Source organism: Anomaloglossus baeobatrachus, chromosome 11 (genome assembly GCF_048569485.1).
Source record: "Anomaloglossus baeobatrachus isolate aAnoBae1 chromosome 11, aAnoBae1.hap1, whole genome shotgun sequence".
In the NCBI taxonomy this organism is placed as follows: domain Eukaryota; kingdom Metazoa; phylum Chordata; class Amphibia; order Anura; family Aromobatidae; genus Anomaloglossus; species Anomaloglossus baeobatrachus.
In genome coordinates, this window is record NC_134363.1 from 141,738,197 (window position 1) to 141,752,218 (window position 14,022).

Below are 14,022 nucleotides of genomic sequence, written 5' to 3' on the forward strand. Positions count from 1 at the left end.
AATGTGCAGGCAGCAGGAGCCAGCTTCTGCGGAGGCTGGTAACCAATGTAAACATCGGGTAACCAAGAAGCCCTGTCCTTGGTTACCCGATATTTACCTTTGATACCAGCCTCCTCCGCTCTCACTGCCTGTGCTGCCGGCTCCTGCTGTGTGCACATGTAGCTGCAGCACACATCGGGTTAATTAACCCGATGTGTGCTGTAACTAGGAGAGCAAGGAGCCAGTGCTAAGCATTGTGCGCTGCTCCCTGCTCTGTGCACATGTAGCTGCAGCACACATCCTGTAATTAACCTGATGTGTGCTGTAACTAGGAGAGCAGGGAGCCAGCACTCAGTGTGCGCTGCTCCCTGCTCTCTGCACGTGTAGCTCCGTGCGCTGGTAACCAAGGTAAATATCGGGTTGGTTACCCGATATTTACCTTAGTTACCAAGCGCAGCATCTTCCACGCTGCGCTGGGGGCTTGTCACTGGTTGCTGGTGAGCTCACCAGCAACTTGTGTAGCCACGCTCCAGCGATCCCTGCCAGGTCAGGTTGCTGGTGGGATCGCTGGAGCGTCGCAGTGTGACATCTCACCAGCAACCTCCTAGCAACTTACCAGCGATCCCTATCGTTGTTGGGATCGCTGGTAAGTTGCTTAGTGTGACTGGACCATAAGGGTCCAAGCAATAGAACATCCAGTAATGGGGTGTGGGATTCTGGATCTTTCCAACACAGAATAAAATAGTACGCGTAACCACTAAGGCCGGTTTCACACATCCGGCTTTTCGCCGGTTTGACGGATGCGGCGCACGCCAGTACAGTGTATACAGTACAATGGCAGCGCGCAACAAGCGCCGGTCACATACTGTCATGTGACCGGAGCATGTGACCCGGAAGTGGCGGCGCTGCCACTGTACTGTATCATACTGTACTGGCGTGCGCCGCATCCGTCAAACCGGCAAAAAGCCGGATGTGTGAAACCGGCCTAATCTGCACATTCATCTTGGGCAAAAGGGAAGTAGCCATTACAAGAGGAAAGGGAGGGAAATGGTTCTTCCTTACCACTAGGTGGCACAATTACCTATTTTGGAGGGCAAGAAATCTGGGCTATCCAGGTTTTCATTATATAACTTTTGAATTGCATTTGAAAAATGTAGGATTTTATGGTCACCAATTCCAACTCTTGTGAAGACCAGTCTCATGGATGGAGCCAATTTTCCATTACACCCCTCTTTTCATCACCCAGATCTTTCTACTGATGGCACTGTACTTTAACCCCAAATTAAAAATCTCTTTTTTAGCAGATTATTCTAAAACATTGGTCTCAAAACTGTGGCTCAATAGCTGCTGGAATTGGCAACATCTGGTGATGCCGCAGGTTGGAGACCTCTGGTCTACTAGAACACCCCTCCAAATAATGGCCAAACTGCTCCATGTAGACGACCATGGTGGACTTTGATCCTGTTCCTGGCCAAGGACACAGTGCAACAGGATCAAAGTGTTTACTACAGCTATGTAAATTCCTGATAGCCTTTAGACAAGTAGGTATATTACTGCCTTATTGTGGCCATAAAAAAAACAAAAAGGGGAGAGGATAGAAGGTATGGCCTGAGTAGACTATGTATTGCTTGCGAATTGTGGTTTTTCTGCATAAAATGCTGCTTAGGCTATGTGCCCACGCTGCGGATTTTGCCGCGGATTTACCGCGGATTTCCCGAAAATCTGCAGCAGCGGCACTTCCAGCCATTTCAATGGCATTTTGGAAATGCTGTGTCCATGCTGCGGATTTTTCCGCGGCGGATTTGCCGCGGATTTTGATCCGGAAAAATCTGCAGCATGTCAATTATTGTTGCGGATTTTGGGTGTAGAATGGGGAAAAAAAAAAAAAATCCGCATCAAAATCCGCGGCAAATCCGCGGTCGTGGATTTTCATGCAGAAAAATCCGCAGGTACATTCTACCGTGGACACATAGCCTTAAAGTGAAAGCAGATAGTGTGTTTACAGAAAAGGTTTATTGGGCACTTGGATAGCGTATAGTCTTATCACCCTATTATAGCCCTACTCTTCTGTAGTCGCTAGTCAGAATTTCAACAGAAACTCGGCTTCCTTCCCAAAAAAAAGTGGTCACCAGTTAGGTGTAGTCTGGCATCTGGCCTCATTCTTTTCAATAGACCTGCAAAACCTGCTGACAGGCTGATCGAAAGCTGCCATGTTTTTAGAATATTGTAAAAAAAAAAAATATATATTATATATTTATTAAAACCATTTATTTAAATTATAAAAACCAAAGAAAATTAAAAAAAAAAAAAAAAAGTATATAATGATATATTTTAGGAAAGAGGGTCTACAAGTTTCAAACTAAAAGCTTTTTGGCTTGAAACATGTGGACCTGTTGGCGTTCCCTTTTTTTCAGTATTGTTGTTAATACCAAGGGGAAAAAAAAAATATATAAATATAATATAATATATATATATATATATATATATATACATATACATATATATAATATATAATATATATATACACACACACATACATATATATATATATATATATATATATATATATATACATATATATACATATATATATATATATATATATATATATATATATAAAAAATATACACACAGTATATATTATTTTTCTCTCCCTTTCGTAATACATTTTTCCCTTTTTGTTTTTTTATAGCAATAATGGAAAAAAGGGAAAAGGCTTTGGGTCTATGCGTTTCGAACTAAGCTTTTTAGCTTTAGGCTAGGTCCACATTTCCGTTGTTTTGCATCAGTCATATGCGTTGCTTGACGCTTGTGACTGATGCGTTGTACAACGGGTGACAAGAATTGGAATTCATTGTCACGAGAAAGCGGATTCCGTTGTAAAACGAGTGATCGTTCACATTAGCCGGCCGCCGGCTTTTGAGAGCGATCATATGATCTCCCGGCGGCCGGCTAATGAGAGCGATCAGCTGAACGCTCTCATAAGCCGGCCGCTGGGAGATCAGCTGATCGCTCACAGAAGCCGGCCGCCGGGTGATCAGCAGATCGCTCACAAAAGGCGGCTACTGGGTGATCAGCTGATCGTTCGGCCGCCAAAAAAGCATGAGCAGCGTAATCAAAAGGATTCTGCTGCTCAAAAAACGTTACATGCTGCGTTCTTGCTGCCCGACAGTCTGTCATTCCACGACTGATCAGTCGAGCGGCGGATGCAACGCAAGGCATCAGTCACAATCTGCCGCTCATACAAGTCTATGGGAACAACGGAATCCGCCAAACGGATTGCGCTGTTTATCAGAGCGGTGGATTGTGACTGATCATAAACAACGGAAATGTGAGCCTAGCCTTAAACGCGTAGATCCAGTGTCATATGTGCATGACACTGTGTCTACGTGTTTGAAGCTAAAAAGCTTTTAGTTCGAAATGCATAGACCCAATGCCTTTCCACCTTTTTTCATGATTTTTGTAAAAACCAAGGAAAAATTAAAGTCATGGAAAAAAATAAATAAATAGGGGAAAGACAATGGGTCTATGAATTTTAAGACAAGGTTCTAAAGTTCTGTAAGGACTAAGCTTTTTAGCTTGAAACGCATAAACCTTTTTTTTTACCCCCCTTTTATGATTTTAAATTGAAATAAAGGTTTTATTTTTAACTTTTTTTGCGATTGTTGGAATCAGTATTTCCAGTTGCCTTCAAATAGGAACCTTACCTACAATAGAGGCCAATAGATTATACATGCCCTTCACTTCTCACACCATACATGTCCCACACCCCCCCCCCAAAAAAATAAAAAATAAAATAGTAAATGTGCTGAAAAATAAATCCACGTGTCTAAACACTCATCAGCACAATCACCCCCCTCCGCCCCCCGAATCTGATCATATCCGCCTCATTCATGCAATACATGAAGGTCACCATGTCTTCGTTATAACTACCAGATGTTTTCTAACATATAGGGCAAAAGTTCACTGTCTGTATTGCTCCAGGATTAAAAAGGAACAAAGGCTTTTTTTCGTTTACACCATGCAGTGGATGACCTCCTCATAAAAATTAACAATACACCGGTCACCTACAGAACAGACTCGTTAGGTAATAAAGATTTCATTACAGTTGACAGGAAATGTGATTTTACTGGAAATAAAAGTTAATTTAAAAAATAAAAAGTTCTACAAGCTTTGGAAAGTTCACGGACAGATATCTTTTTCTCTCCTGGACGCTTTCCAGACACTATTCTCTTTGATTACCTCCCTACTGAACGAGACACACTCTTCTTTCAAATAATTACTGACCAGAAAATTGTGTAGGGCAGCGGCCCCGGTGAGGCGGCAAATCCCTGTAAAGTCAGGACTGCCCTGAAAAGTATTCTGCCCTGATGTTACCTCTCACTGACCCCAGGGGGGCTTGACAGCCCTGAAGGCAGGTGGAATGTGAGAATATCATCCCAAAACGGACAATGAAAGCCACCCGATAAATCAGACGCGAGGAAAGGGCACTGATCCAAGAGGCCACCTGAGACTATTCCACCTTGAGTTCTCCGCCACCACCACAAGTTATGGTGGACAATACCGATGTTTTATAAGATTACTGATTCAGGAATATTTTATATAAATCGTGAATGACCTATTTCATGTTATACATGGTAATCAAAAAAGTCCGTGGAGCCTCTGTTAGGAGTCTCAACGCAGAAACTAGCCAGATATCCCTCCAGGAAGGACCTAGCCAAGGAGTGGCTCTTTTTAAGGAGACCACCATAACCACCATATTAAGTGGCCCTTTTAGTCAATGTCCAACTCTTTGACAAGTTTAAAGAATGACAAGGGAAATACCAAGGCCAGGTATCCATCCACAGACAGCTGTTTCGGGGTATTGCCCCTCATCAGTGTGGAGTAGGATTTTGGCCAGGTGGGAGCAATGCCTAGTAGACCAAAAAAAACAAAACAATCACTGATCTCGGGGAGACCAGCCAGAGTTTTAAAACACTGCCGGCAGCCAACGAGGGTGCTCAACACAGTGAAATCCTAGGTGCATTGCCCCTAGGATTTCACTGTGTTGAGTGCCCTCGTTGGCTGCCGGCAGTGTTTTCTCTGTCTGGTCTCCCCGAGATCAGTGATTGTTTTGTCATGTTATACATGGTGACATCCAAGAAGGTATTTTTTGAAGAATTGTAATGTAGTCAAATTGAACTTCTCTTGGTAGACATATCGGCAAAGGACATGGTTGCTTGAATAAGGGCAATTTCAATTTTGAAGAAGCTATTTCCTCCACAACATGAACAATCTGCAGGTAAAGGAGGAAAACACATTCTTATACATACATGGCAGGCAATTTCCATCTCAAGATCGGTTATGAGAACAGAACCGAATTTCACTGCTAAAATAGTGAAGGCATAGCTGGGGGGCAGATGGAGGAATGGTATCAAGGTACTGGTGCCCAAGAGACCTTCTGCCAAAGACGACACCAATATTAGTCAATTGGGGCCTCGTAATTTAGGCCAAAGAACGAAAGATTCACAATAGTCTAATATTGACAAGTGGAAAAGAGGTTTACCAGGCTCGGACTGGCCCAATGGAGAACCGGAGAATCCTCTGGTGGGTCCCTTTACAGTAGAACGTCATTTACCTCCCAACATAATCAGTAGTTGCACAATACACTTTTTCACTATGTGCAGATAAAAAGGAAGCATCTCATCATTCATTTTGCAAACTACCCCATATATTATATAGAAGCATAGGTAATAATATTTGCCTGTAGTTGATCAGTGGGCCCCCAGAATCAATGTTACTGATGGACCCCTGCCGCCCCAGTCTGACACTGGGGGTTTACTATCAAGAATTTTACCATTTTGTATTAAAGATATATTTGCAGAAGTTTAGGGAAAACAACAAATGTAGGGTTTTTAACTCCACAAATAGATTTGACCTTCTAGTAAGCAGCTAGGTGGACTCCCATGTTTTGTCTGGTCTACAAGTCATCTCCTGCTTCCGTCTGAGTGTCAAGTACAGGAAGCTTGTTAAAGTAGGAAACTATTTTATCTTATCCTGGCTAAAGTTTTAGGAAAATAAAGTTCAGAGTGGCAGAGGTTAGCATGGAAAGAGTTCTCCAATGTGATAAACTTTTGATATTAAGCAGACAGAAGTCCTTATTGTTCAATATAGAAGCCTAATGTACTGGGAGAATTGCAGATTGTATAATATATATCTGTTGGCTAAAAGCTCTCCATTATGCTGAATGTTAAGCCAGCCATACACATTGAATGGCGGTCGGCCGAAGAATCATATCTTCCATACACAATAGTGTTCGCTCGACCAAGTGCTCCTCAAGGGAGACACACGAAAGGCCACTGGTAGAGATGGCCATCTCAGAACAAAGCGATCGGCAATCCAGAATCAGACATACCCAATTGACATCTCCTATCAGTTGGGTGTCGCACCACCCTCAGTGTCAAATAAACCCGTCGATATCGGCAGCTGCAGCCGACATATCTTCACTATGCGCACTAAGGTGGTCATACATAGTAAGACTTATGTACACAAACCAACTGTTGGCGTTGAAATATTTACTGATTGGTAGTTTAAGTAGTAGCCTGTATACAGACAGACCACGATTAATGATGTGCACAGAATAATTTTAGTCCATAAAGGCTGTTTCAGGTATTCAACCTGGCCATTCATGGTGAACAAGACGGAGCCAACTATAAGTGATCTTTCTGAGAATGTTCTTCTACCCAAAAAGTTTAGATTATAGGACTAGAAACAATTGTCTAAAAGTTTTGTCAATTTTCATGATAAAAATTAGGTTTACAATACTTTTGATAACAAGAAACCTTAGCAGGGCTCTGATAATCATTTATAGCAAACGAGATCCAGTGGTCATGATTACAAATCCACAAAAATGTAATGGTTTCACCTGTGTGAAGAGAGGATTTAAGAGAGTTTTTCCCAATTCTTAAAAGGTCCTCTATACATTAGATCAGAGGTCTCCAACCTTTCGAACCTTGAAAACCACATTCAGCTCTGAAAGAGGATCACGAGCCACATCCAACCACTGCCCAGTAGGGACACCCAGAGCCTCCATTACCAGTATAATTACAGCTAAAGATATTCCAAAGAAATCATACCAAGATCCAGACATTCCTAGCTTAACCCCCATTTAGATCTGCTGTTCTGTGTGGGCCTACTCAAAAAAGGTCACCATCCGGTGACCTGCTCTTCTGGTGGTTATACACCAAGCTAGAAGACACTCGTGAGCCACACATGGACCCGCAAGCCTCATGTGGCTCCACAGTCACAGGTTGGGGACCCCTACGTTAGATGAACCAACTTCTGTCTCTCCAAGATGAGCACAATGCTTGTGTATGGAGATGTGGAAGAGGTTGCTGTCCACCATATCCATATGGCCAGCTTTACACTAATCAATGAGCAAATGTACAGAGCTGTGGAAAAAAAAGCGCAGATAGGGTATTACCCCAATAATGTGGGGTAAGGAGGGGGGAGTGAATACTCACCAGATATAGTTGTGCAAGTCACAACTCCTTTACTCGCGTATATAGCAATGATCCCGGCTGCAGCCACCCGATGGCAGATAACAGAGGAAAATAGAGAAGGGTGATAATGCCGTGCCAATGATCACTTATGGAAAAGGAAGATTAACGTATCTTTATTGTTGGCATAGGTCTACGCGTTTCAGGAGCACTGCTCCCTTCCTCAGGACCGTCAAGAACCAAGAAACATCAAATCATTTGATGTTTCTTGGTTCTTGACGGTCCTGAGGAAGGGAGCAGTGCTCCTGAAACGCGTAGACCTATGCCAACAATAAAGATACGTTAATCTTACTTTTCCATAAGTGATCATTGGCGCGGCATTATCACCCTTCTCTATTTTCCTCTGTTACTAATCAATGAGCCAAAGATGCTAATGGCTTTGCCATTTCCAATCTGAATGACCCAAAACTTAAATCTTTTGTATTTTTGACCCTCATTTACAAGAAAAAGGATAAACACTTTATAGGCAGCTTTCTTTAGTCTACTGTAATGCGAAATGTAAATTTTAGATAATTCTGATGAAAGCATTACCCATGTGAATAAACCAATAAGGTCCAAGAAGTAAATGCCAAGGTTTAATGCTAGTAACTGCTAATCGTCTAACACTTTGTAATTAGGTTTTAAGTGCAAAACAAATTATTTGTCTCTCTTCTCACCCATTGTTATCCAAATACAGCATTGTGGAGGGACAAGGCTGCCCCTGACCAATCCTGAATATGCAGAAGTGGAGATTAAGCCTCACATTCTCATTCTTTTGTGGAATTATTAAAACAAGGGAGGGCGTGGGTAGGTCGTTTGCAAAAAAAAAAAAAAAAAGAAAAAAAAAGGTCAAGTAGGAGTCAATTTTTGCAATCCTATTAACACTGGTTAGGGTCATCGAAAGTGCAGCTTTGCTATAGCAGCAAGGATCTTAAAAACTGATCCTGCAAAACTGAGATAAAGCTACATCCAGTTTATGATGGAGTCCCGTATAAGAAAAAAAAGCTGTTGTCAAATTACATTTTTACTTATAGGAGGAGTATATTACTTATTAAAAATGGCAATAATAAGAAGTTAAAAAAATACATGTGACGTTTCAGCCACATAGGGCCTTTTTCAAACCATATATGGTAAAGGGAGCAAATATTATACATGGCCTGAAAAAGGCCCTATGTGACCGAAACGTTGCATTTATTTTTTAATATGCTGTGATTGATGAAACAATTTTTTCTGAAGGAGAACATCTGGTCCATTGGACGTCTGATTTGGCAATACTGTGAAGATTTGCACCAAGATTTCATGGACCACAGAGTGGTGCATGGGAGTACCCAATTTAACAACAGGCAATACTAAGAAATGGCACAATATCGCAAACTGGGCCGATCCAGTGAAACTTATGGCGAGAGCATGTGTAGTCAACACCCCAATTTATTTTACCTATATAGCAACATCATATTCCACAGTACTATATAGACAACATCACTGTCCCCTTTGGGACTCTCCCCAATCAGTATGTTTTTGGGGTGTGGAAAGAAACTGGAGAACCCAGAGGAAACAGACATGGGGAGAAGATACAGACATCTTATAGAAGTTGTTCTTGGTGGGATTTGAACCCCAACACTGCCAAGCACAGAGCCACCACACAGCGCCAAGCACAGAGCTACCCAATAAAGGTTAGTCTGTTCACTATGGTTATTATTATTTATTATTATTATTATTTATTATTATAGCGCCATTTATTCCATGGCGCTTTACAAGTGAAAGAGGGTATACGTACAACAATCATTAACAGTACAAGACAGACTGGTATAGGAGGAGAGAGGACCCTGCCCGCGAGGGCTCGCAGTCTACAGGGAATGGGTGATGGTACAATAGGTGAGGACAGAGCTGGTTGCGCAGTGGTCTACTGGGCTGAGGGCTATTGTAGGTTGTAGGCTTGTTGGAAGAGGTGGGTCTTGAGGTTCCTCTTGAAGCTTTCCACGGTAGGGGAGAGTCTGATGTGCTGAGGTAGAGCGTTCCAGAGTATGGGGGATGCACGGGAGAAATCTTGTACACGATTGTGGGAAGAGGAAATAAGAGAGGAGCAGAGAAGGAGATCTTGTGAGGATCTAAGGTTGCGTGCAGGTAGGTACTGGGAGACTAGGTCACAGATGTAGGGAGGAGACAGGTTGTGCATGGCTTTGTATGTCATGGTTAATGTTTTGAACTGGAGTCGTTGGGCGATGGGAAGCCAGTGAAGGGATTGGCAGAGTGGCGAGGCTGGGGAGTAGCGAGGGGAGAGGTGGATTAAGCGGGCTGCAGAGTTTAGGATAGATTGGAGGGGTGCAAGAGTGTTGGAAGGGAGGCCAGAGAGCAGGAGGTTGCAGTAGTCGAGGCGGGAGATGATGAGGGCATGCACTAATGTTTTTGAAGATTCTTGGTTAAGAAAAGCACGGATCCGCGAGATATTTTTGAGTTGTAATCGGCATGGTTATGTACATTCATTGTTTCCTGAAACAGGAAGTTAAAGTCTCACAATATAGCACTGGCGGACAGACAAAAGAGGGCCCTTGTGCAAGAATAATATATATTCCCATGTCAGTCCAATAAGTCATCAAAATGTACAATATCATCTGCTTTGGAGGTGGAGATCCTGTCCTATATATATCTTCAATATTTGTTGAGGGCGAGCCATAAAAAGAAATGATAATGAAAGGTACCAGTAAAATTGACAATTATTTGGCTGGTTGGGTTGGGCCGGTGCCAGACATTTCCTGCAGAGGTCTGGTGTCGCTACCTTGTCCGTGCCCTGTCTGACATGGCTAGGGCCGGCATAGTCATTGCTAAGTACTGTAGCCCATCATTGCTGCACTTCCTCCGAGAGTGGTAAACAAGTGTAGTGCTGTCATTAGGAGTTGGCTGACCCGCCGATGAACCCTGGGCTGTAAATGAGAAGGTGCCAACTCCGCTCTCTCCTGCTATACGCAGACTCACGCAGGGGCTAAAGTGTCACTGACCAAACCGCAAGAGTTTCACAAAAAAGAAAAAAAATAAAGACAATGGAGAGTGTACAAGCCTTTGATGCTCCTCACTTTTATAGTCTCATCATTTCATCTGTTTGGCGGACTGAGTGTTTGACACAGGATATGGATTTTTTTGGGAAGTCATAAAAACGAGTGGGAATGACACTTTTGAGTGCCTAAAAGAAGTGGCCGCTGTATGTTAGGAAGGAAGGGATGCAAATGAAGATACATTGAAGCTAGCCAAGTTGTGGGCTGGGGAAAAAAAAAAAAAAAAAAGTGTACTAGGGGCAGCTGATATTTTTGACTTACAGTGGTTGATCACAAAAATAAATTATATATAAATAATGAATGCTGAAAGTTCAAGAAGGAATGGTCCATATAAGCGAAGGATTAGGACCACATGTTGCGTCTTCCCTTTCCAGTGATGCTTCCTAGTTTTCTACTCCCCAAGGGATCATGTAAAGTCTACAAGTAGGTTTCTCGAGAGGCAAAATAAGCTAACAATCAATATTCACACTTCTAAGTAGCTAAAAATAGATATCTGAGGGAATACACCATTTAGAAGAGTTGCCAACCCCACCCAAAGACCTGGTCTTCTTTGGTAATGGGCTTTGGAGAAGCTCTTGTTATCAGTTACCGTCAAAATACCACACAAATTCCAATAAGTAATTATTATGGTAGAACAGCAAATAAACCATGCTCAGTCATTGTATGTCATCGTAGAGAAGGAGAAAAATAAATAATGTGTTTGTTCCGGAAATCTTAGAACATCCAAGTTTTAGAAGCCAAGTCGGCTACTTCTTAAAACCGCATACGACATGCAAGAATTGAGACCACTTCTTCATAAAGAGTTAGTCTAAATCCCTTTATCACAAAAATATAACATTTAATCTGTGATTAATAAACCCAGGACACTGAATAATTAGACCCAGCCATGAGCCGTTCCTTTCATCTTCCTCTTGGGAAATTAAGAGCTCCTCTAATTCGAGAAGGCTTCTTTTAGACTCTGGAGACTCTGTATAATCATTCCTGGAAATCGCTCTACAGAATTTGATTACACAAATGATGGAATGAGCGCTGTACAAATTGTGGCCTACAGCTAGAAGCTTTCAACGTCTCTTCATACCAACAGCTCCAAAAGCCAAAAAATCCCTTTGTGTATTATTTTAACATTGAAAAACTGATCTCAAAGATCATATTAAAGGGTCTTTTCATATCTTCGGTTATGTCATTCAGTGAGGTTTCACTGGTTGGGTTTTGCTAACCTGCTGAGGTCATGCACAACATATTAATACTACTCCGGTTATCTGCCAGATGTCCTTGGAGGCAAATTGGAGTTTTTGTACCTACAAATTACCAGTTGGCAAAAGTATAGTAGTTAATGTAATGGCAAGGACACCTTGAGCTGGGAACCTTGGTGATGCCAAGAATAACACGAAATGATGTAAGGATAGAGAAGATGCCTTCAGTTATGTTAGTTATGAAATAAAAGCGTTTTAAATTATTAAGAATTTAGTAACTCATGCCAATGAACAATGTTTGAAGCCCAACTTAACCAACGACTGAACATACACAAGTTGCTCTATGTATGAAACAGATTTTGGATTCCGTATAGACAAGTTATAAGTCATTTTATTCGATGGCTTATTGGCAAAGAGGCAAAAATGATCCATGGTAAATTTTAATATAAGGTGGAGAGCAGTGAGCAAAGATTTAAAACCTCTCACACTGCTTATCTTGAGAGGCATAATGAGGGAAATCCAATCCTATACATTTTCAGGTCAACTATGGCCAATAGCCATTGGATGAAGGTTTCGAAATTACCCCGAAAGACACTAAAATAGAATGGTCAATGGCTAGCTTTGGCTAAGTGCACATGTCATTCATACGTGAAGGTCCTTATCCACATTGAACAAAATTTGTCCAAATCTTCCTTTATTGGCTCAATGTAGGTTAGGGCCTCCTGGGTCTTCCCCAACATATGTTAGAGAAGAGAAGGATCCAGCATGTTAGACTTCCTTCACATGATCTTTTTGTTATTATGGTGGCCACTTTTCCTAAAATTTGGAGGTGGCTTGCTCATAGAAATCTCAGGAAATCTTGGGGGGCTGAGTTTTCCGGTGTACGGTGGACATGGGAGAGATCGCGGGCAGCTTAACGATGGTTTGGCTTACATCCTTTTATAGCGTGTGGGTGTGTATTCTTAAGTCACCTAAACTGGAATCACAGGCAACAATTTACTTTTTATGTTGTACGTCTGGTCAGTTAAGGGCGGTTTCACACATCCGGCTTTTCGCCGATTTGCCGGCTATGGAGCACGCCAGTACACTGTATACAGTACAATGTCAGCGCCGCAACTTCCAGGTCACATGCTACGGTCTCATGACAGCATGTGACCAGCAGTTGTTGCGCTGTCATTGTACTGTATACAGTGTACTGGCGTGAGCCGTATCCGGCAAACCGGCAAAAAGCTGAATGTGTGAAACCAGCCTTACTACCCTTCCCAAATAGTCAGTGGCTCAATACTCGGACAGGCTATGAGACATTAGATCTGCCACTTGGAGACAGCTAGCTGGATTCTATACAAAGACAGATTAGACTACATCAAAGCCTGTTGGAGTTCAAGGCCTCTTTTATAAAGCAGTCAGTCAACTCTTCAAATAAGATAAGAGTGCAATCTTTGGGTCTCAATGGCCTAACAAAATCCCCGAAGCTTTTGAAGTTCTTTGAACCAAGAGTGGCTGGGTGATAACTTTTTAATTGTGAAGTGAATGCACAAAAACTGACCACAGGTCGTAAAACCAAAGCTTTTTTAGAAAGCCAATGGGAGGACAAATTCCAGGTATAGAACATTTGATCCCATACATTCATAAAACATTGTAGATTGGATTCTCAAGAGAAAATCCAACATGAGTAGAAGTCAGTGGGGGTTTGTTTTACTGTAGGCTGAAGGATAAAAAGACTTCTAGAAACCAGTTTGAACAGTTCATGCCCAATAACAATGACCCATTTACAAGAGGTCTATGGTGAAACTGTGGGGGTCTACTGCTTAGGAGCCATTACTATGGGTTCTTCATTACCGATTTCAGTCTTTGCTGTACTGAAAGCAAGTCACCCTCCCACTGACTTTTGTATATTGAAGACAAACCCTTTTTGCTCTTGGAGGCCAAAAAAGAAAAAAATTAGCATCTGAAAGATTTGGACAAGAAAAAAAAAAAGGCACGTCAACGCCCATCTCAGCAGGGCCTCCATAAATTCAACTTTTCCATTGACTTTACAAAACGAGTCCCTAATCTAAGGCCTCATTCAGACAGAAGTTGTTTGGGTTTTTTTTGCATGAGAGAGACAGATTGAGTTTCATCAGCTTTTTTCACTCATGGGAAAATAAGTTATCCAGTGAAAAACTGACTGCATCCGAATGCGGTCAGATATTTTTAATGGACCCATAGGCTTACATTGCCAATTTTGATCCAACCCTTGTATCAATATCGTACAGGTCTCTATGATTTTGCATGGATCCCTCT

The 14,022-nt window shown here is 42.0% G+C and overlaps 1 protein-coding gene across 1 annotated transcript in view; it reads right to left on the reverse strand.

Annotated features, from left to right (window-relative positions):
* The window catches only part of DHRS3 (dehydrogenase/reductase 3), a 50,738-nt gene that overhangs the window by 12,692 nt on the left and 24,024 nt on the right, over window positions 1-14,022 (reverse strand). The window lies entirely within an intron of this gene.